Genomic DNA, 23241 nt, shown 5'->3' with positions numbered 1-23241 from the left:
AGTTCAGCCCCTACCTTCACTCCCTGGAGGTCTCACTGAACTGCACAATCATAAGTCATTGTCCTAATAGCTTTATTAAAGGAAAAAGGCATTAAAACCCAGCTTAATGAAGCCAGGACTCAGAAGGCAGCAGGCAGCACACTCATCACCTCACTTCCTTTGGCCTCTTGGGAGTCCACCAGAAAATGCTTCAGTCTTCCAGACTGGGGCGATTAACCCTTGGACAGAAGTAACGCAAGCCATAAAGATGTGGGCTTGTTTTCTTCCTTAAAGGCTTTATAATAGGAACAAGCATCTCACAGTAACATGTCATCATGGGGCAAATAAAGTCTGGTTGGAGCGAGTGCCTGAAGCTTGCCTCCTCTCAAATCTCTGCCTTGATCAATAAAAGATCACAACGAGGCAGCTTAGAGCTTAATTATTTACTATTTCTGTGCTTTCGTATAAGAGAAATTTTTTCTAAAGAAATCAAACTGCCTGCTCAGTGCCATATGGAGTCAATATCCTGTGCTCTACGAGGTGTTAATGAATTAATTAATCAACTAATGGCAGTGAAGGTCTTCAGAGACCATAGATGCTCAGCTCCCGAAGGGAGCACTTTTCACTCATACTGGCAATAATTTAAAATCATTCTTTATTGCCTAAAAATCTCAGATAATTTCTTAGCCAAGAGCTCATTGGATTGTGCATATTTTCAGTGTTGATTATTTTGATAATGTTTTTCTATTTTGTTTTTCATGTCATTTCCACTTTAGAAAGCCAACTCCCAATTACCTGTGAAAATGGGAGAATGAGAGTCCATGAAGAAAGGAAACACCTCCTCTTAGCAAGTCAGTGGCAACAACATCCCTTGGTAGAGGCATTATGAGGGATCTTTTCCCTGACTTCTCTGGAGAACAGTGAAATTCGGGAAAATTCAGGAAATGAAAGACAAAGGAGCAGATATCCAGGTCTAAAATATCCCACAAACTAAATTATGAATCCTCAATGTAATATTAATAGTAACCACAGGCAAGAAGGATAGTTTCAGGTCTTACCAGTAGCAGCAAAGGATGCATGGGCTGGACCTTGCTATCAAAGGAAACTATGAAACTTCACTGGAGGATTTTTTTTTAATAAGAAATAAATAAGGTGATAGTACGTTGAGTAAGATGTGTGCCAACAAGAGGGATTGAGACAGCTAAGCTGATTTTAAAAGATTCCCAACACTTTCAGAAGCTTTAAGGAAAGAAGAGATTAACCTGGTGGAAGGAGGAATGGCAGGTCTCGAGATGAGAGATGAGGTATAAGGAAAGTTAGGATGGTCCTCACCAAGTGAGATACCAGTTGTGGGAGAGGGGCAGCAGAAATCTCACTATGTTTTAAAGCCACATTTTACTGAATGCTTAAAAAGTGAAGTCCTGGTCCAAGCTTGGATTTAAATAGTCACCAAACCCCTTTATCAAACCTGTGTCAGTGGTTGGGCTATACCCAGGTGGTAAACACAGCAAATGTAATGAGAAGTGTTTGCATTATCTCCAGCTCAACTACCTGATGGGGGGAGGGCGGGTGGGGAGACAGTGGATGGGCATGGCCAGAGATGGAGATAGGCTGTCTGGCAAATGACAGTAAGAGGCTTTCATTTTGGGCCAACCTAGCACACTGATTCATTCCCTCTGTTTCTGTCTCTCTGTGTTTCTGTGTGTGTGTGTGTGTGTGTGTGTGTGTGTGTGTGTGTGTGTGTGTCTGTCTCTCTCTTTCTCTCTCTCTCTCCTATTGAGGAGAAAAATGGGGAAATTGGAAGGGCAAAAGGGGATTTTAGCTGCCAGAGCTGAATGATGTGCTCTTGGCATTGCAATTGGAATTTGGAACATGTTTTTCCATGGAAACATTGATGCAGATGGTGATTGAGACCCATCAGGAGGGCAGGGAGAGTGTGAAAACAACCAATGTGGGGGCCAGAGAGACCACAGGGTCCTGGTTTTACCATGTACATGCTGTGTGTCCTTGGGCAAGCTACTTAAGCTGTCTGAGCTTTGTTTCCTTTGACACAGAGTTGTGAGAATTAAATCATCTAGATAACATATAAAGATGGAGTAAAGATTCAGGCACATAAGAGAAGCTCAGTAAGTGTGAACTGTATTTATATGGTTAGTAAGTGACAAGGCTGCAGCACACTGTGGAATATGTGGGCTTTTGTGGTCCAGATTTGGAACTCAACCACCATTGTTTCTACAAGAAAAAGCATTCTGAATTCAAGCAACCCACTTAAAAAAAAAAAGTTATACTCCCAAATTAATTTACAAATTGAGCACTGTCTGTTCTTGTTTTTTAGCATCCTGTGCAGATCTAAAATCACTTGATACATTTAAGAACATAAAATGTATTATGTATAACTTGGTTGCTCATAAAATTATCATGTTTGATATATTTAGAGATGGGAAGACTAGGGAAGAAAAGAAATTCATAAATATGTGGGGGATTTATTTCCCTGTTTTTCCAGTTTGGGGAAGAAAAGGCAAAGAGCTCTAGGGAGATAAAAATTCTTAAGGTCTTTCCATCTTTACAGTGATCTAACCTCCCCTCTCCTGGGCAAGCAGAATCCTGCAGTGTGAGACAAGATGCCACCAGAGGACCAGACTGGTAGACAAGTGAAAAAGGGCCACCTTGATGTGCTCCACCAAAGAGTCCAAGTCCTTGCCATTCCTCTGAAGTTTCATGAATGTCTTGGTCCACTCTAAAGGAATAATTGCTCTGGCATTTATCAAGTTTCCACTTCAAAGGTGTTCCTTTGGCCATTGAGGAGGTTACAAAGAAGGTTTGGAGAATCCCAGTCACATGTATGTCCTCAGAAGGGCAGCTGTTGTGGGATCTCTGTGGACGCCTGAGTTTTCAAGTGTCATCTATTTATTAAGAAATGAGTCTTTAAAAAAGAAGGTAAGGTGAGGAAATGGGGAAAGGGGTGACAAAGATAGTGACTATATGTCAGCTTGGAATCCTTTCAGCTTCATGTAATGCAAGACAGTTTTGAATAAATGAGAGTAAATCAAATAAGGACACCTAACTCACTTAACATGAAGTTTGGAACAGGAGCATATTCAGCTTAATTCAGTGGCTCAATCATGTTATCAGCAACCCACTTTCTTTCTGTCTTTTGACTCTGTCATCCTCAGCATGTTGCCCTTTATCTTCAGGCTTGAATTCTCATGGTGGCAAGATGGCTGCGGCAGCTCCAAGCATCATGTCCTCAAACAAAAATGTCCAAAGGCCTAGGGAGAACATTCTTTTCTTGTCTCTTGTTTAAAGAGTAAGGAAAACATTCCCAGAAATACCCCTACACACATATTTCACATCTATCTTATCAGCCAGAATTCTATCACGTGCTTATTCCTGAAACAATCCCTGGAAAGCAGAATGTAATTAATATGGTTGATTTGTACTAATGGAGATTTATCTCTTGGGGCTGGGGAGAGGCCCAGTGCCTAACAGCTAGAAACCTGAACAAAATCAATTCTGTTTGTAGGCAAGGGATCCATGCAGCACCACTCCCAAGCCATCTGAAATGTCAAGAAAGCTAGGGAAAGACAGCACTCCCTAGGAACATGGCTCCTTCTGTACAGTCACTGTAAAAGAATGGCACTCTCTGAAATGTTTACCCAGGGCAGGAGACATGAGTGGAACCTGAATCCTTACAAGCCTATCCCTCAGACGCTGTCCCTGGTACTATACAATCCGAGGGTCTCATTCAGCTAGAAAGACCCATTCCCTGGGTTGTTCCAGAATCCCTCACCTCAAGCCAAAAAGTCTGAGAGCTTTTAGGGACCAGTGCACAATATTTTTTTCCAATAATCAAAAATAAAATTTCATTCATCTCTTACTAAGGCATGAACTCATTTTTTCCCACTTCTTTCAGACCATTAAATCCTTTGAGACAAGGCATTGGATGGTAACTACCCTCCCTGGGCAGTTTCTGATGTCATTGGCAGGAGCAATACAGGACTTCCAGGCACTATCTTCATTACTCTGATAAGCACTGTGTTTAGGACTAATTCATTGGAATGATATTTCATATCACATTAGGGAATGCACTATATGATCCAAATGTGAAGGCAGTGACGATTTCTCCCCCCCTCTTTTACCTGCTGCTGCAGAATGAAAGGGCGCCATCAACCTGTAAAAGGCAACGACCTCATTCACTTTAATAACCTCTGCCCTTTTGCCCAGGATATGTTCATTCTGTACCAGGGGAGAAGAATTTATGGGCACATTTAGGTTCTAGTCCACCATCACCTTTAGCAATCCTAATTAATCTCTGAGATAATCATTCCCATTTCTTAAAAATGGGCCAAGTTAATTGGCATGAAGTTCTCTTAAAAATTCTCTCTTCCTTCAGATGTTCGACAAGTTTTTGAAGAGAGCCCCTCAGCATGAAAATTAAGATCTGAAGTTTCCCAGCAGGAGGAGATTTGCAAAAGACTCTAAAAGGTAATATATACCCAGATTTACTTTCTTTACAGTTTTAGGTTAGTGCAACACCAAGGATTGTTCGTAGTGGGGAGGGGCTCCAAGGAGACAGCCACCAGCACCCCTGCCAGTAGGATAGATGCAGCAAAGTGGCTGCTGATGTGGTACAATGCCAAGAGCACCAGAAAATCCTTCCAAATATCTCTGCTGCTCTGAAGTACTGTACATGTCTGCCACATGGAGGAGTCATTCCTTCCCAAAATGCAGGTGAGGTTTGAAGAATGTTCTCCAAGAGAGATAATACTCCAACAATGTAAATTAACACTGGGGTGTAATTGGCCATTAATGCAAACAAGTTTTCATTAGGGGAAGGGGTACCATGAGAAGGAGAAAAGGATAAAAAACAGGAGGTGAAAGGCAATAACAAGATTTCCTAAATCCCCTCATGGTACCTAGGCCTGTCTCTAGCAAGATTGAGGACAACTCCAACAAAACTATTCTATTTAAAAAGGCAGGGGCGCCTGGGTGGCTCAGTCGGTTAAGCGTCCGACTTCGGTTCAGGTCATGACCTCATAGTCGGTGAGTTCAAGCCCCACGTCAGGCTCTGTGCTGACAGCTCAGAGCCTGGAGCCTGCTTCAGATTCTGTGTCTCCCTCTCTCTCTGACCCTCCCCCGTTCATCCTCTGTCTCTGTCTCAAAAATAAATAAAACATTAAAAATTAATTAATTAATTAGTTTTTTTTGTTTGTTTTTTTTTATTTTTGGGACAGAGAGAGACAGAGCATGAACGGGGAAGGGGCAGAGAGAGAGGGAGACACAGAATCGGAAACAGGCTCCAGGCTCCGAGCCATCAGCCCAAAGCCTGACGCAGGGCTCGAACTCACGGACCGCGAGATCGTGACCTGGCTGAAGTCGGACGCTTAACCGACTGCGCCACCCAGGCGCCCCAATTAATTAATTTTTAAAAAGGCAGGAAAAGGCCAGACTAAATCCTGTTTCATATTAAATGAAAAAGCCTCTGTGGCATGACTGGGGATAGAGTGATCTTTCATAGACCCTCCTGGCATAGCCATGTTCTTCTTTCCTCCCTCATTGTTGTTGATCTGCTCACCCGGGCCCTTTCTGATCACAAGCCCACTGCCCTATTTACACTCTCTTGTACTTTTATGGTAAGGTGCTGGTAGGAAACACAAGACTGCTGGGTTGGAGATGAAGGACTACTTATTACTCACAATAATAGTAGCCAGAGAATTATCGTTTTGCACTATTCCCTGAAGCCCAATTTCCACCAGGTGATGTGAAGGACACCAGCACATGCAATGAGACATGTTACAGAAGAAGTGTGTATCTTACAGATCTCAGAAGAATCTGAATCTTTGATCCTTAGCAATATACCTTCCTTTGCTCATGAGGAAGATACCTTTCAAGTCTATAAGCAAATGTGTCCTTTGCTTGGCACAAGACACTATCTCTATCTTCCAAGGCCGTTTGCTCTACAAACAACCTTGAATAGACAGTTCGGAACAGTAGGCAATGCATTCTGTGCTCAGAATATGTGCAGAAATATGACAAACCCATAGAAAATTGTCTCCCAACAGAGTGCAAATTGAGAAGGATTTACTGCACCCAGCCTTGATGGGATGTCAATTAGTGATTTCTGTGACTGACTCTGGAGAATGCATTTGCAGCATTAATGCTACATTCCATATTACATGATTAGTTACCAAAAAAGATATAAAAGTATAAGAATTAATGAGAGAGTTCAGTGGTCATTATAAAATAAATATGCAAAAAATAGCTTTCTAATATATCAGTAAGAACTAGTGAACTAGTTAGAAAATATAATGAAAAAAAAAGATGACATTTGAAATAACATTAAAAAATATGAAATATCCAGAGACAAAGGTAACAAGAAATATGCAGGACTAAGTAAAAAGGACCATAGATTTTCAAAAAAGGACATTAAAAATTAGAATCAGTTTAGAAACATCCTATGTTCCCAGGTAGAATTCAGTATAATCAAGATGTCAATTCTCCTCCAAATTCTTCTATCTAGTTAATGTTATTCTAGTCCCAGAGATTTGGATGTTAGAGTTTGCAGAGGGAGGGGTGATCATCCAGGGGAAACATTTGCTTTTATTGGTTGAGCCCTAGGTTGATGGGTTGTTCCAGTCATTATTAGTTGGCCATCCTATCCAGTTCGTCAAGTTTGCAGAGAAATTTCTTGATCTGCAACTCTCTGAGACTTAGGGAGAAGAACATTAATATGATAGATCCCTTCAAGTTCTGCTTCCTCTCTTGCTAGGAGCAAGTTCCATAGCTGTAGCCTCTGACTCTTTGGCCAAAAGAGTCTGAAGACAAAACTCTCATTTTTAAGATTTGCCCTATTGGACTCTTCCACTGTACCCAAAGTTCTGCAGTTGAGATCTTTGCAGCAGACCATATGTGCAATAAATAAGGGAGCAATAGAAATGGAATTAACTCTATGGTTCCAGCACCAATAAATCTCCAAAAGAGGTTCAATGAGGGCCTTTTAGCAGCTTATCGGTGCCCTGTGTTTTGATCTCGTGGTGTCGACTAAAATGCATCAGTAAAGCTGTTCTAATCAGCCCAGCACACACCTACCTATTCCTCAGCAACTTGAGAGTTTTGCTGACCTAAAAATGACCAGGAAATGGGCGCCTGGGTGGCTCAATCAGTTGAGCGTCCGACTTCACGTCAGGTCATGATATCGTGGTTTGTGAGTTAGAGCCCCTCGTCCAGCTCTGTGCTGACAGCTTGGAGCCTGGAGCCTGCTTCAGATTCTGTGTCTCCTTCTCTCTCTGCCCATCCCCCACTTGTGCTCTGTCTCTCTCTGTCTCTCAAAGATAAATAAATAAATGTTAAAAAAAAATTAAAAAAAAAATGACCAGGAAAAACAATTGAGTCTCCTGGATCTCTTATTCATAGGATGCTGTCTATTCTCTAGATTCTTCTAATGCTAACACAACAGCTATTCCCACAATTAATTCCATGTCTATCTGCATCCCCTTTGCATAACAGCTAATGTAGATCTAGCACCTGAGACAAGGGAAAAAAGCCCTGGGAGGTGATCACATCACAGGAAATTTACTCTTTCCCCACCCTCTCCACTTACCACAAAGCAGGAGAAATCCCCCTCATCTTTAAAATGGTCATGAAAGCATTTTCCTGCTCCCTGGTTTCCCTGGGCATTATTACCTCACCTCACATAAAAGTTCAAACTAATCAAGTTTCAGGAGCTTCCAAAAAACAAAACGAAAACAAAAACAAAAAACAAAAAAAAAAATCCACTTGTGTGGTATGCTTCCAATTCTGATCACATTTATGCAGGACAGCTACATAATTTGTGGGGCTCAGTGCAAAATGAAAACACAGGCTCCCTTGTTGGAAAGTTATTAAGACTTTCAAGACAGCAAAAGCAGAGCATTAAATCAGGGGTGAGGCCCTTCTGAGTACAGGACTCGTGCAATGGAACTGGTTGCACATCCATGTAGCTAGTCCTACATTTACATTTTAGTATTGCCGAGGATTTGCCGCTTCAAGTTGACTCCTCTTTTCTGTAGGTTTTACAAGGTTAAGTCTCAGCTTGCATCAACAGCAAGGTTGTAAACAAAATGAACACTCACACTCCCAGTTTCTCCAGATGAGTTCAGACCTGGGGTGGGTGATGTTGGGTGGAGGGCAAGAGTCTGTGTCCAATGCAATTATTGTTGAAACATCACGTAAGCAATAGCAGGTGGCTGCAGCTATAGCCCTATTGACCCAGCCCTGTTCCAGATTTGAAACTCTGGGGACTTGTCACACTTCCAGAGAGGTAGGACTTAGAAAGGACAATCAGACTATCCTGTGTGGGGTTCACTAGATGATCATGGGGCAGGAGGGCCACACACAGGATTCCTGCTTCAGAGAAGAGTATCCCAGACTGACAGCTAACAGACCCCATATAGCCAACAGACACACTTTGTTTGGCTTACCATATTTTAAAAACTGTAAAAATTCATCCTAAATCTGGATTCATATTTTCATAAATAATCAGAAGAGCTAGAATTTCTGAGCCCACATCTTTGCATGGCAACAACCAGCTAGAGTTGAGAAAACACTACCCTTAGACAATATGCTTTCCGGGTCTCCACGGACCCCAGCTTCCATATTATTCTATACCATCCTGATTAACATATGCATGATACCTTGGTTCCTCATGGGCTATTCCAACTCTGAGAAGCCACTGAGGGTCCAGCCTCTAATATGGACCAACATGGGGCAGAGTACAAGTGTATTACAATTAACTATAATTTCTATAGCTAACTCTCAGACTTTCTAAATGCAACATGAACGTAAGTGTAAAGTACTATTCAAGATGATGATGATGATGATGGTAGTGGTTGACACTGTTAAGCACTTATCAGGCATAGTATAAAGACTGCATTGTATATTATCTTCTTTAATCATGATAAAACGTGTGAGCCTTAACACAGATACCATCCGACTTAGGTGTTTCCTACTATCACCCAACTTCAGACACCAGGTGAGATACTTCCTACCCCCACTTTACCGGGGTTCACAAAACTCTGCTATGCCAACAGGACAATATATAATGTGTTGCCCTAGCAGCCAGACCATTCAGCTTCTGCCACTCTCTTACCTGTCTGGGTTGCCGAGTTCCAGCAACACAGAATCCTGGGTCTGCTCATTGGGTCACCTAGTGACTTCTTTATGATGGAATCTCAGAGCACCACATCCACTGAATAGGGATCTACTTCCCCAGCCCAATTGACTCAGGGACTTGCCCACTGTGGAGTAGGGACACTTCCAAAGTTAGGTGAGCAGGACCATGGGAAACACCACTGCAAAGAGCACCCAGGAGCCAAACCTGATTGGCATCCTCACCGACCAACTTCCCAGCCTCCAGACCAATGAGAACTTCCCCTTCTCCTCCCACTGTGCCATTTACCTCTCCATCTGCCCCAGGGCCTGACAGTTGTTACCCAAAAGGTATACTACCAGGTTGCCTCCTAAGATATTGCTGTGTCCTGTCAGGTACCTTCCTTCAAAGCTTCAGGACACTCTAGGCCCAAAGGGACATCCCATTCATCTAGCCTGGTAGGAGGAAGGCTTGTTCCACCTCTGTTTTGGGGCACTAACCTGAGTAAGTTTGAAACCTTCACAATGAGGTTGTGTTTAAAAATGCTTCTGTAAGATTCTTGCTCAAACTCATCCTTTGAAACATCTGTTCTTTGAAGTTTTAGGACTAGGTGGACGTGCTGGGTTCCTGGACAAAACAAGATTATGGTCTCTATAAACCACCAAGGTCACATAATGAGAAAGGCTCTTTTTCAGGGCCTCCCATGTATGACTACACCAAACAAGGGACCCAAAGCCCATAATCTGCTCAACATCTGAGCAAGATCAGGGTGTTCATCAGTTTCACCAGAGATGATCAGATGAGTGACTGAACTGTAGGAGCTGAACTCACAGAGACTGATTGATAGACCAACATTCCATATTAGCTCCCAGCAGGAGGGTCCTCACTGAGAGAACCCATGCTGGTCATCAGCACTCAGGAGGCCAAATTGCAAGTTCTCTGCTGGGTGAGCTGAGAAGATGAGCCAGGACAGCCGGATGTTCTTTCGGAGAATTACTTTCCACCTCTGGTTGCTTGATGATGAATTGCCCTTCTCCACTGGAGGGATATTTCAGTCTGAGGAACCAGTACAGGTCATCTGAAGTCAGATCACGCTCTCTTCAGGCAACATTAGAGGAAATCTTTCAAAGTCTTAGTCTCCTGTGTTCCTTTCTCAATATTCCTTATCAGTTAACTTATCTTTCAAAGCCACTGCCATTATGTGATCTCATGTTACAATTTCCCAGATTACTGCTTGTTCTACATTAGCTACATTTGTGATGGCTGCTTCCCAGAACAGGAAGGCCATCTCCCAATTATGGTGACTTACGACTTACTGCCCCAAGCCATCATGTTTTCATTCCTGTAGCTTCAATTTCCCAGAATGGCACTTCTTAACCTTGTTCTCCAAAGGAGGCAGGTAGAAGATAATGGAAAAAGACCAGAAACCAGAATCAGAAGACCTGGTAAGACAATTTCCTTGAAAAAGTTCTGTATCCACAGTTGTAAATGGAGATAGAAAGGCCTTGCTTGCATGCCTATCTTATTATCAAAGGAAAATCTCTTTGTAAAACAAAGTGCTAAATAAGCCTTGGGGTTATGGCTTGTCTGGGGAGGTTCAGTGGATTCCAGCTCAAGCACACAGACTCTGGAGCCCCTGCTCATACCACTCTCTTTTACTGCTTCTCTTAAGCCTATCCAGCAACAAAGCATGCCCTCCCCTGCCACCCGACACCATACTCTGGTAGCTGAAAGGGCCACAGGTAGGCAGGGATGGGAAAGAGGGGAGGAGGGGATAGAAATTAAAACCACAAGCCTAGGACTAGCAAGTTCCCCAGTCATGATCTGTCTGGAGAAGTAGATCTCCACACCCCAAGACACAAACAGAAAGTAACAAAAAACAATTGGATGTTATCATCTCTCAAATCTGGGCCCCACTAACTTCTTAGCTTTGAGATCTTGGAAAAGTCACTTAACTTCTCTCAGCCTTATGATACAATAGAGATAAAACACCTCACAGGCCCTTTCTCCTGAGGATTATATAAGTTATGTAAAGCCCTGATCCCTTAGGGCAGCCCTCCCTGATTTAGTTAGAACTGTAGTCTATCCCAAGATCACAAACCCAAGCGTTCTAGTTTCCACAGGCTTTTTCAGCAGGCTCCAGTATCAATTATTTGTAGCAACTATGGACACTCTAAAATGGCATGCAAATTGTTTTGGGGGTTATGAGTGTGTTTGTTTTTCAGGACAAAGGGCCAACAGCCTGTAAAATTGTCCATGAACCATCAAAATGTCCAGAGTCTCTGCTACAGAGAATGTACCCTTCCAGAGAGCAAAAATATCTCTAGCCAGGGAAACGGTAGACCTTTCTGTTCAGACTTGAGGCTGTGCCACAGACCATCCCACCCAGGGAGTTCTATTTAATATCTTGTCTCTGTGATTTGCAAATTTCCTTAGGTAAATATAACCATGATGACAGATTAGGGTTGTTTGGGGGTTGGTTTGCTTTGATTCAGTTGTTGCTATTGTTTTCTAGCCTCATGCAGTGATGGATGGACTATGACGGCATGCAGTCACATATATTCAACAGAGAACAGACCACATATGTGGACCCACATACATACACAGACTCCCTCTGAGAACACTATGCACTCTCAATTAGAGCAGTGTGAGTTGGGCAAGTGGGAAACTGAGGTTTGGGGTTACATAACTTGTCCCTGAAAACTTCTAATACTATGCACCGTTTATCTAGAGCCAATGCCTCCTGTACACCAGGTACTCTCTCTACAATATCTCAAATTTTCACAACAAACCCTTAAGATAGGTAGGTATGATTCTCTCATCATCAAGGCAACTAAAACCCAGGGGGTTAATAACTTGACAAAGAAGATTTGAATTCCAGCTACTTCCAACTGAACTGGAGGGGAATTTCATTAAAAGCCAGTAAACACAGTGTAGAGTGAGACATTTAAGGGTAAAACAGAAACTAAAAGAGCATGCGAATGGGGAAAAAAATGGAGGTGGACATTGTATAGAGCCTTAAGTGGAGAAAGAAAAAGCTTTTCTTCCAATTACTACTGCTACATAATCAGTAATCTACTGTATGTAGAATACAAATACAAATATAAATCAAATCAAATACAAATACAAATCAGATACAGTAGAATAAAACAGCAGCTATTTTATTATGCTCACAGCTTTTGTGGGTTGGAGATTTGGAACAAGCACAGCAGAGATGGCTTGTCTCTGCTCCAGCATGTCTGGAGCCTCAGCTGGGAAGACTTGAAGGCTGGAGGTGACTCAGTGGCTGGGGTCTGGAACCATCCTCGGGCATTTTCACTCATGTCTGGTGTTGATGTTGGCTGCTACCTGGGATCCCAGCTGGAGCTGTCAACCAGAGCACCTCTATAGGCCCCTCCATGTGACCTGGATTTCCTCACAGAGTGGCAGCCTCAAGGGGGTCGACAGTTTAACGTGGCAGCCCAGAGCCTCAAAAGCAGGTGTCCAAGCAGACCAGGCAGGAACAGCAATGTCTTTTTTGGTTTAGCCTTAGAAATCACACAATGTCATTTCTGGTACATTCTATTAGAAGCAAGTCATAGCCATCTAAAATAAAACCTCACGGCCTTCTATCCATTTTCTAGGATATAAGAAAGATGTAAGAACTAGCACAGAAAAGTGATCTGGGTGGGATTTTGAGTGCTTCAGATTTGCAGAGGCCCTTGGGTGGTGGTTGTTGTAGAGGAGAATGAGTTGGCAGGATGCCAACAAACGTACATAATTCAAACTTTTTTAAAAAAACTATTGATTTGGAAAATCAGAGCACAATAAATTCTTCATAGATGGGACTCACTTATTCAAAATCAGGGCTATCTGACCAAGGCTGAGTTAAAATTTCCTCATGTGCTATCTGTACATAAAGGCTTCCTCAGCAATTTAATCATGTAAACAAGATGCAGGGTCAGGGAGGGTTTGTCTATAACCTACTTAGGAAAAACTGTTCTTAAGAACTTTAGCACTTTAATCACCTTAATTGTTTGCATGCCAATTAATTGGCACTGCTAATTATAAATGAGTTATCTGTTCATTAAAGCAGGCTTAGACGAATGCCAGCTTAAAAGCACTTAGCAGTTAGTGTGGATTGTTGTGTTATCTACAAGCAAAAACCACATTCCTTTAAAAACGTCTGTATTATAAGCAAAAGTTTAAAAAAAAAAACATAGTTTCTTTTCCACAAATTCTGATTCATCCTACTGGGGTAATATAGTAAGACTGTAGTATATAAAACTGGAACTACAAGTGGTGAGAAAGGCAAATCTTCCAATGAGAAGAACGGAAGACACTCCAATAGACTGACGCAAAAGCAAAATCATGGGAGGAAATGTTTTGAGCTGTGTTTGCAATGAGAGTAAAAGCTTGAAGAGTAAAGAGAGAGAGTGAAAAATAGGGGAAAAGACAAAAGAAGGCAAGTGGCAGTGGGAAGTCATAACAATGAGATCTGGGGTCCCTGTATCATTAGTCTTCTAAAGAAGAAAACTTGTTTGATTCTCTATTGCTGGCTAACACATTACCCACAAACTGAGTGACCTGAAACAACCTTCTTGTTTGCTGTTATTTGGTATAGTACATGAGGAATGCAGGAAGAGCTCAGCTGGGCACTTCCCCTCTGATCTGCATATTTTCCACTGTGGCAGCTGGGACAGGATGATCCACCTACAAGATAGTTTCTTCACTCACACGTTACCTCAATGTTCCTTGGCTTCTCTCTCCACATGGAGTTTTCTCCTCCAGGTTCTCCCCATGTGGCTTGAGCTTCTCACAGCATAGAGACCTCTCGGTGGTTGGGTTTCTTGCATCCTGACTCAGGGCTCCCAAGAGACCAAGGCAGATGCTACCAGTCCCCTTAGACAGAAGATCTAGAAATGCATGGCATCTCTTACACTCATACTCCATTCATCAAGGCTGTCACAAACCAGCCCAGATTCAACGGCCAGAAAATGGACCTCATCTCTCAATGAAAGGAGTGCCAAAGAATTTGCAGCCATTTGTAATCCACCGCAGGTCCACCATGAATCTGGATGAAGTCATACGATATTTAAAGTAGACAATGAAAACAATGAAGGTATTCTCACCTGGAAGCCTTTTTTGTTTTTCTTTTTATAACAGTTCTAAATTTCTATTTTACCTAAAAAATAAAGTTAGAGTTGTATAAGTGATGACATGTTAGGCACTTATACCCAACAATGAAAAGGCAAGCTTGGGATGTAAGCTAAGTCTTTGGAGGGAAGTTCTAGGTCTTCTCCATTTAAAGGTTTGCTTTGAATATGGCTTCAATACAAACAATCCCCTTTATATGAGCCAGAGTTAGTCTCTCACCTTGACTAAACACCTTGGTGTGCCATATTGAGAGTGAAGGTGTCTCTCCCTCTCCTCCTCCAACATACCCTTAGCAAATTAGTCACCAGGTCACATCAGTTCTTAATTTGTAGGATCTCCTGCAACTGTCTCACCCCCTCCTGTTTCCATTGCCTTGCTTTCCAGAGTCCTTATCGCCATGTGCCTAATATGTCATTAAATTTGTTACAGACCTCCCTACATTCTACAACCCCTTTTCACACTCCTGACAAATTAATACCTCTTCCAGTTTAGAAATTACATATTACATCCCTACTCTTTTAGTATTTCCCTTAAATTTTTAACATGGCTCCTTAAAGTTAATGTAGCTACCCTTCTTCTGAGTAATAAAAAGGACCTTAAATGCCTTAAACTTCTAATCCCCTCCCTTTCTTCCTATTTATTTCTGTCCAGTAATCTATTCTATGATACTTTCATATTCTTAATCAATACTTTTATTTCTTTACCCAGTCAAGGAATATTTAGATTTATCCACATGTTTAACAACTACTTGGGTTTGTTTTGTTTTTGTTTTTGTTTTGGGGTTTTTTTATTGAAGTATAACTGACATACAATGTTACATTAGTTTTAGGTGTACAAAATACTGATGCAACAATCCTATAACTTACTCAATGTTCAGCACAGTAAGTGTGGTCACCATGTGCACCATGCAATATTATTACAATATTGTTGACTATATTCCTTATGCTGCACTTTTCCTCTCTGTGATTTATTTATTTTATAATGAGAAGTTTGTACCTTTTAATCCCCTTTATCTATTTTGCCCATCCCCCAAGCTGTTTGTGCATCATTATTTATTGGGCTCGATTTCATTCTTCATGAAGTGCATCCTTTTTATACAAGTGGTTCTCAAAGTTGACATCACACTAGAATCACATAGGGATATTTTTTAAATCCCAGTTCCCAGTCTGTACTGCAGAAGGATTAAATCTAAACTCTAGGGGTATAACACAGGTATCAGTATTTTGTAAGTGTCTTCTGATGATTCTAATGTGTAGCCAGATTGAGCACCTTCATTTTGGAAAATCCTTCAGCAAAGTTCTCTTAGCGGTAAATTGTCTCTGGTTTTATCTGAAAATGTTTATAAAGACAGTCACCTTCATATGGAATCATAATGAAGCTGAATTTAAAATTCTAGATTGATAATTATTTTCTTTTAGCATGTAAAAGAAGTTATTCCACTGTCCCCTGGTTTCTATAGTCTCTTTGATGAGGTCTGCTCTCAGGCTAATTTCCTTCCTTAGTAAGTAGTCTTTATTTGCTTTATGGTTGCTTTTATATTTTTGTCTTTGTCTTTGAGGTTTTCAAGTTTAATCAATATGTATCTGAACAGGGAATTATTTTTACTAAAAAATAAAAGTGTTTGACATTTATTATATTTCCTGGATTTAGAAATTCATGTCTTTCAACATTTTGGAAAATTCTCAAGGCGTTAGCTCTTCTAGTATTATCTTTCTCTCATTCTTTCTACTGTGTCCTCAAAAAAAATCTTATTTTCCATTTCTCAGTCTTTTTCATTATATTTCCATGTCTCTTAACCTTGTTTTCATATTTTCCTTCTTTCTAATCTCTCTTTAAATATCTTCCAGTTCACTTCCAGTTCATTCTTCATCTCTGCCTAATCTACTATTTACCCTGTCTTTTGAGTTTTTAGTTTCAGTTTTATGAAACTGAAAAAAAAAAATCAGCAAAAATCTGTGGATTCCAGTTAGTCAAATTACTTCCAACACAAAGCAGCTTGGCCCAATGGAAGAAAAGTAAAAATTTCCAGTTAGTCCATTAAACATCTAGTTTAATCTCTAGATGTTCTATTTTATTCTGTATAAAACTGGCTGATAATTATATATGCTCTATTTCTTTATTGTATTTTTTATTCTTTCTTTTGTGTCTTTAATCAATTTAAACAACTTTATTTAGAGAATATGTCCAGTAATTCCATTATCTGAAGCCTTAGGGACTTAATTCTTTTGTCCCTTGTAGTGGGTTGTCCACTTGTGGTGGATTGGTTCCTTGCATATATGGTAATTTTGAATCATGATCTTGAGTTTGGCAGAACTTTAGCTGTAGAAATCTTGTGCAATCGAATTTAAGGGATGTCCTTCCAGAGTGGTGCTCCATAGGTGCTGCTAGTCTAGAACCAATTTCATGTTAATTTCTTTTCTTGGATTTCCTGGAGCATGAAAGTAAGGACAATAGGATTGTCCTTATGAATTCTCATGAGACATTTTTCCCCACTAAGCAAAGCCGGCTGGGTATTTTTATAGGGTTCTTGGGGTTTTTTTGCTTTGTTTTTTGCCAGTAACTTTTCAGTCACCATTTTACTGAGAGTTCAGCCCTTTGAAGGCTTTTTGTGGGGAGAGGGGTTTCAGTTCAAACATCTTGCTGTAAGAATGCCCAGGGCCTCAACTTCTTGTGGTCTTTAAACTGAAGTCACTGCTTATTGAGACTGGCAACACATTCCAGGGCAGCTGAACTGAATGTACATTTGCCACTCTAATTTTCTATTTCTTTTTCATGTTTTGGTCCCTGAGTCTTTCCTTTCCTAACCTCCAGAAAATTCTGCAATGCATTTAGGGTGTCCATTCCATTTTATTCCATATTCTAGTGTTGTTTTGTTGTTGTTGTTGTTGTTGTTGTTGTTGTTGTTGTTGTCAAGAGAAATTTTCGGCTTCACCAACTAATTAGTTCACCAACTTGCCATAAATGGAAATCCTCATACATATCCCCTCTAAAGTCTGAAAAGAATACATTATAATTTGCACTGTTGTTCATATTATTAGACGAGCAATGTTATTTATTAATTGAGAGTTAAATTAGTAAGGTCACTTTTTTTGTTTACCAAGAGTTTCTGTTTTCAAAGAAGTTACCCAAAAAAAAGAACAAAAAAAGTTTTGGGCTTGAAACCAAGAAATTCTTTTCAAACTTTTAAATACTGACACAAAACTTTTTGAAAGGGAAATTGTGAACTTTCCTCTTGCCCTTTAGCCTTTAAGAATCCAATAAGGCATCTATTGAGCCAATGTGGTGAAATCACTCACAGAGTTATAGCAACCTAAGAAATGATCTTTGGGCATACATTCTACTCTAGTTAAAATTCATAAAGCTAGAGTGGGTATTTTTTGTATATTTTGTTAATAACCCTCAATTAATAGCTCTGAGAAAATTTAACTTTATATTCCTGATGGTGAGATATCAACCTGGGTAGACTTACTTTGCCTTCCATTTCATAATTCATTTAGTAAAACATCAGAGATACGAATGAAATTTAAAAGGGAAAGTAGTGATATGGGCCAAAATGAAGTTTTATTAATAAAAATCTGTAGATTCCAGTTAGTCAAATTACTTCCAACACAAAGCAGCTTGGCCCAATGGAAGAAAAGTAAAAATTTCCAGTTAGTCCAAGCCTTCTTTGAATTATTGAAATCCCCCCACACTCCTCTTTCATCCTTCTATATACCTCACTATGGTCATATCTTCCCTTTTTATACTATCATATCTTCAACTCCAAATTCTATAGGGTTCCCTGCCCCTTTTTCCTTCTGAGATTAGATAGATACATAGATACATAGATACATAGATACATAGATACATAGATAGATATGCCAGCCCCAGCACTAAATTAACAGCAAAGATAAAGTGCTAAGGGGCTGTGAAGTTTTACCCTATAGAACTCACATTAAAGTATGGTACAATTACTCTGGTCAGATAAATTCTGTAAAGCATTCCCATGGAGTAGACAAATTGGGAAAATGTGTGCTTCCCTCCGACTGGGTGCAGCTCCATGGACACAAAGCTTGGTCAGGGGGCACTGGTGGGATGTCAGCCTTCTGTTATCACCTCAGTGGGGGAGCTTTTGTGGAGCACACCACCTGCACAATCCCATGTTCAAACCTACAAGTCTCTGATTCCAAACCTCACAGTAAGGTCTTTCCAGGCGCTAGGATTCATGACAATGATTCATGATCACTCAGTGTTTGTCCCTAAAATAGCTGGAATTTCACTTGTTTCCTCTCAGTCATCTCCAAACAAGTTAATTTTTCTTTATGGAGAGCTTGAATTGTCTGATCTTTGGATTATGGTGCCCCACTCTACTCACTCATCAATGTCCACTGCTAAAGAGGACTCCCAGAGCTCTATTTCCTTGACCTCTGAGCCATTCTGGTGAGTGGGACAATCACTCTATTATAACTAAGCAAACCACACCTCCCACCTCTCTAGAACAAACAGTGGCAACATGGCTGCACATCTCCAGCCTTAAACAAGCTCTTGCTAACAGAAACTCTGACAAATCACAAAGCATAAGCAGCAATAGCAGGCACTGGGGTAATAATTTATTTTTAATGCCATGCTGTCTTTAACAGTGCAATTTCCTCTAGGGTGTTTGCTTTGAGATTGCAAGATAATTACATCTCAGAAACCAGGCTAATTACAGTTAACAGCCTGAAAACCAAAGGAACCCTTCCCTCCACCCCCACCTTTTTTTTTCCACTAGAATACTACACAAATTCCAGTTAAAACGTGCAGCATCATTTAGGAAACCAATTTGACTACAGCTTAGAGGTTCATTCTCCCCTCCTAGCCTCACATGTATAACTTGCATTGATGTGTATCAGAGGGACCTGAGTAACACAGCCTCAGTGATTAGAATAAATAACAGCACATAGAAAGGAAACAATGACAGCAATTTTCCAATAGAGATGAAAGTCTAAATGTTTCTGGTGGAAAACCAAGGTGGGAGTGTGGATTCGTGCTGCGAAGAAAAGATTACCTGTGGCTTCTAGATACTCTTTAGGGTCTCCTGGAGTAACCAATCAACCAATTTGGGACATTTGTAGAATTAAGGAGCTGGAAGGGAGGTGAGAAATCATCTGCTCAATTGTCATTATTCCATCAAAAATGCAAAGCATCATGTGCTGGTCATAAAAGTCTTCAAGAATGGCAATTCCATGACCTGCTCATTCAATGAGAAAACATTTTCTATCATCTCATAGACACCATGCTTTGAGGTGGGAATATACAAGTGGGTTTTCTGATTTTTTATAATCCTTATGTCAAAAAGTTCTCCCAATCTTAAATTTATCTTGATGCAACCTCAGACCTTTTCCTCTACTGTGTTTTAGCTGAGCTAAAGACTCTCTTAAAGAGATAGAGCTGCCCCTACCCTCTCCTTTGAATGATATAATTTTCCATTCCAAGTACTTCCCAACTTTTTATGCAATATTCCCAACATTTATGCAAATGTGCATATTATTTCCCAACTTGTCTCCAGTTTCTATTAGCTTTTGAAATGTGGAAGCCAAACATTACTAGCTCTGGCTCAGTTTGGCATCTCCTAGAAACTAGGGCCTGGATTTTTTCTTCCATTTGTGGGGAAAAGGGGACTGGACTGGGAAAGTGAAGAGGAAATCCAATATTCTGAACTTTCACATGAAAATTCGTTCCTGTTTCGATAGTGTCTCCAGAACTTGTCTACCTGACATCATAGTCTTAAACATAACATAACTAAAGCCAAGCTCCTTCTTCAGGCTTTTGCACAATACTGGTGGAATTCCTCTCCATCCACATCCTATTCAGAAAAGTGATGTAGTGGCCCTTCCCATCACCCTCCTTGCTAGAGGGTCCTAGTTGCTAATAACATAAAATTTGCATGCAAATGGTATCTCTCTTAGTAACAACTCCTTAGCAACACCGCTTGACTTCATTCATTCTTTTAACAAACGTGTACTGAATGCTCAGCAAGGGAGAGAAGACTTCACCATTTTTGTTGCTATTCAACTTCTCTTATCAGCTCTCCCTTTAAAGAGAAGGAATTGCTAATCTTATTGATCAGGACAGTCAGTGGGGCCACTTTTTACTAGCAGACAGGATTATTTTGCTCTAAAATCAGCACCCAGGTATAGTGCTCGCCTTTTGGCCTCAAGCTCATGTAGGTCCTGGTACTAGAAGTGGGTCAGCCACCATAATTTAGTCTTCTTCTTCTACTCTGAGACCTGGCTGGAAAATGTTCTCTGAATCACTCTTGGGACAAGCCACCTTTATCTGCTCTTGGTTTCTATCTCTGCACAGCCATGTCCGAGTATCATGGCCCTAAGATTCAGGTTAGGGGCTGACAGAGAGGTGAGAGATAAACTGGTATTTAGGTTGCTTGCCTGAGGAGCAAACTTAATAGCTTCCCAGGAAGACCTTGGGAAGACAGGGAAGATTGACAGAGCATGATTTGAATACCCAGGCTATCAAATCATCACATTAGCCCAAAACCTCACCTCCAGTCTCTAAAATTGACTATATACCATGCCAGGTGCTAGGCTCCAAGGACACGGTCATATGAAGCACCCTCTCCTCCAGGGGCTTATGATCTAGTGGAACATTTTATCTGTCTTGGAAATTAAGTTTGCATTGTCATTATCTGAAAGAAAGCTTATCCTTGACAAGAGAACATTTGAAATGAAATCTAAGTGTGGTTTAAAAGAGATTTCATTGTGGAAATTTGGGAATTTGTGAAAGTGAGGTCAGAGCACCTGTGTTATGCTCTATTAAGATCCTTACATTTTATGGCTCTGCCTCAGAAACTTTACTAACTGGGAAAAAGGGAAGAAATTAGCAAAAGGATATAGTTCTATCTCAAGCCCAAAAGTCCAGGCACAATTCTGGAGCAATAGAAACAACAGCTGGTGACCAACTGGCTTTTTTTTAATGGGAGAAGAGTTTAGAACCAAGGAGTGTGTAGCTATGAGAACGTTCACATCCAGAAGAGTGTTCTGACCCCCATCACACACAGCATGGTTCCCACCCCCCAAGACATTTCTGCCTCAAAATGGGAAAATCAGAGGCAAAAGTGTGTGAATTAACTCATTAGAGTTAATGAGAAAAAAAGTTCCTACTTGAAAGGAAGCTGTGGGGACAAATGACATGATGGATGTTTAAGGATGCATCCCTCAGAAGAGTTTTCATTACTAACCGTCATCATTTTGAACAACTCTTTAGGGCAGGTAAAGGGCAGGTGTTGCTGAGTAACAAGAAAACCATTTCTGAATTGTTCTCATAAAGTTGGGTCAACAGTCAACCACTGTTACCTGCACTTCCAGGTAACTGGAAAATCCCATTATTGGGGTCTCTGCTGGTCACGTGAAGTGGGCAGGCCACAGCGGGTGGTTCAACTAAACAGTCGAGCTGCAACTTACAAGATTCAGGATGAGAGACAAAGAGTCCAATAACACTCTGGGGATAGAATTCAAGTTGGATGAAATTTTAATTGATAATAATAGGAGGAAAATGATTTGTATAAAATTTAAAATACTCTTAAAGTATCGTATTAGAAATTTGGGGTGTTGTTAATTCTCTGTATGCTTTATCTATTTTAAACAATTTAAAATAGAAATATTGTGCTTTAAATAGGTCTCCTTTGGTCCACATAACTTAGATCATATAACTCAGTTGCAAATCATCCAAATAGCAGCTCACTTTAATGGCACAGAAAAAATGTAAGAAGAAAGCATAAAAGGACTGCATTCCTAAAGTTATAAAGGGATGATAGATGGTATAATTTTTAGGAATAACCTAGGAACATTTTTAGGCAAGGCAAAACCTACCCTAATAACTTATTTTTCCAAAATTTCCTTGATTCACTTATAATTCCCCAAAGAGATGCCCCAGCAAGTAAGTACATCCTGTTATAGAATTCAGTAGTGTAGTAAAGATCTGCCTACACCAGGTTTCTCTCTGATCACTGTCACTGATGATTTTCTATTCATTCATTCATTCATTCAAGAAAATTATTTTTCTCTAATTGGACCACAGATGCACAGAATTGGATTCAACATAATCCTTGATTGATGATCCTCTCATCATAGGTCCATGCCTGAGCTACTTTTATTTAGTTATTTTAAATAATGTGTGAAGCATTCATGAATGCACCACCACCCCCCCCCCAAAAAAAAAAAACGTGGAACTTTGACAGGGATCTAAATCTAACCATATGCTTCCCCCCACCCCTCATTCCATCTTCCTGTTTACTTTCCCCACCTGAGATATAAGCATCTTTTTGAATCCCAATTTCATTCCCTTCCTTTCCTTTCCTTTGTATATAATTTTATTGCATTTACATGTATTATATATGTACATGTAGAATATAAATTACATATACAAAGCATATGTATATGTGCATATATATTACTGTTTTTAACTTTATTTTTAAAAGGGGTATCATACTGTAAGTAACCTTTGGAAGACTACTTTTTTTCTTAACATGATGATAGTTAGATTCATCCATATTGTTGCAAGTTACTGTGGTTCATTTGTTTTTAGATAATAACAGACAATATTATGTCATGGGAATATTTTACCATTTGCTCCCTACTCTACTAATGTTGGGCATTTAGGTTGTTTCCAGGTTTGGGCTATTGTGAACAATGCTGCTATGATCATTCTTGTAGTTGAATCTTGTTATGCATGGAACAAGAGTTTTTCTTGGATACATACCTAGGAAATTAATTGCTGAGCAATAGGAAATGTAAATATTCAACTTTAGAAGACAATGCTAAACACTTTTCTGAACTGATTGCATGTTCACCTTCAGGAGATTATGTCAAACTCTTTCCCAGAGTTATTGCAAGCCTACTTGGCATTGTCAGACATTTTAATTTTTACCCAATTAAATAGATGTGAAATGATATCTCATCATGGTTCTTATTTACATTATTCTGTTCACTAATGATGTTAAACATGCCTTTACAAGTTTATTG

Source organism: Panthera uncia, chromosome C2 (assembly GCF_023721935.1).
Source record: "Panthera uncia isolate 11264 chromosome C2, Puncia_PCG_1.0, whole genome shotgun sequence".
Taxonomy (NCBI): domain Eukaryota; kingdom Metazoa; phylum Chordata; class Mammalia; order Carnivora; family Felidae; genus Panthera; species Panthera uncia.
Note: the sequence above shows the minus strand (reverse complement) of the source record.